The sequence below is a fragment of the Perognathus longimembris genome, chromosome 5 (assembly GCF_023159225.1).
Source record: "Perognathus longimembris pacificus isolate PPM17 chromosome 5, ASM2315922v1, whole genome shotgun sequence".
Classification (NCBI taxonomy): Eukaryota; Metazoa; Chordata; class Mammalia; order Rodentia; family Heteromyidae; genus Perognathus; species Perognathus longimembris.
The window spans coordinates 35,977,851-35,979,715 of record NC_063165.1 but is presented as its reverse complement, the minus strand read 5'-3'; the positions used below and the strand labels follow the sequence as shown (position 1 = coordinate 35,979,715).

The 1,865-nt window shown below is 40.9% G+C and overlaps 1 pseudogene; it reads left to right on the top strand.

Moving 5' to 3' along the window:
• Positions 1 to 388: 388 nt before the first annotated feature.
• Positions 389 to 1,025, top strand: LOC125351064 (annotated as a pseudogene).
• Positions 1,026 to 1,865: the final 840 nt, after the last annotated feature.

Below are 1,865 nucleotides of genomic sequence, written 5' to 3'. Positions count from 1 at the left end.
ACTTTCTATATAACAATTGTGGATTCTTTTTAAGCTTGAGTGACCAGTTTAAGCACAGTGCAAAAGACCAACCTACTGAAGATTTTTTTTGAATGGCATTACTTAATAGTGAGCTACAAGACTTTTGCAGAATCCTGAATGATGTCTCTCTTGATACTGTGTTAAATGAGGAAAATAAGAACAAACATGAAACATCTAATTGTAGACTACATCATAGCTTTTTTGCATGAATAGTAGTCATGTTTTTCAAAAATAGTGAAACATAAAGTATGTTGTGCCATATCAAGTCTATTATGAAAGATTTAATGTTCCCAGCATCATGTCTGGCTCTTAGTCAGAAGTCATTTGGTATCAATATCTTTTCATTTACTCCAAATTCAAGATTAAGATGTGTTCCACATGCCAGAAAATGGAGCTACAACTCTATGAAGAAACAGGGCTTGGTGCTTCCGCTGAGAGCCGCCTGTCTTGATTAGATGGTTCTAGATTAGGATTCTCACTGGAATACCCCACCATTAGCTTAAATACGGTCTCTGGGGATCTAAATGCCTATGCTCAAGAACATTTGTATGGTGAATGCCAAATTTGAAGAAGAATCAAGAGAATCTCTTTCTGATGAAGAAGATAGTGATAATACTGTGGAACCTATTACTAAATTTACATTTGTGCCTAGTGATAAATCAGCATTGGAGGCAATGTTCACTGTGATGTGTGACTGCCAGGCCCTGCATCCAGATCCTGAGGATGAAGACTCGGATGATTATGATGGAGAAGACTATGATGTGGAAGCACACGAAAAAGAACATGGGGATCCCTACAATTTATACCTATGAAAAAGGATTATCCCATTTAACAGCAGAAGGGCAAGCCACACTGGAGATATTAGAAGGAATGCTGTCTCAGTCTGTGAGCAGTCAGTATAACATGGCTGGAGTCCAGACAAAAAATTCAATAAGAGATTATGAAGATGGCATGGAGGTGGTCCATTTTCTGGTCCGTTTGAGGATGCAGATGTTGATCACTGAAAGAGCTTTAATCTGCTTTAAGATTCTGCTTGGAACTGTAGGTACCTCTTCCTCTGTGGAGTACGGCTGATGAAAAGCTTTTTTTCCTTCAAAACTCACTTAAACCAGTTATTTCTCAAGACAACGATACTGAGGCAGGCAGCAGGTTGTCACCAGCAGAAGAAATTATGACCTTTATTAACAAAGATGAATTAACTTAACCAAGGGGTTGTTTGTAATTGATCACTTACCCCAAACTTTCTGTGTCTGGTCTTACCCGAGTAGGCCACTACTTCCTGCCTTTGCTGCACTTCTCTGACCACTAGCAGGACTCTGGTGAAACACACTAGAGCTTGGGGTATGAGTTGACAACGGTGGGGTTTGCAAGAGTGAGTCTGAAGCTGAAAAGCCTCTCTGGGACATAAGGATATCTTTACCCTTAAGAGACAAGGCCAAGATCACAGAGGAATTAGCCTCTGTTGTGTTCCACATGGACATGAGTCTTACTAATTCCAAGCCCACATGAATGAATTCAGGCCTTGCTGGCATCTCTGAAAAACTCCAACCAAATCCCACCACTGATGCAATGGCTAGCTTCTGCCCTGGTTTACCATCTGCTCTGCTCTGGTCTCTTAGGTTATAGCCTTGAATTTCCACTCTCTTAGGTTCTATAACAGATCAAATGAACTGAGATGATGTCCTCAAAGTCTTTCCCATGATGATTGTTTTGTCTTTGTAATAGCTTAACAAATAAATCTAGGTTTTCTGGGTTTGTGTGTGTGTGTTTTTTTGGCCAGTCCTGGGCCTTGGACTCAGGGCCTGAGCACTGTCCCTGGCTTCTTCCCGCTCAAGGCTAGCACT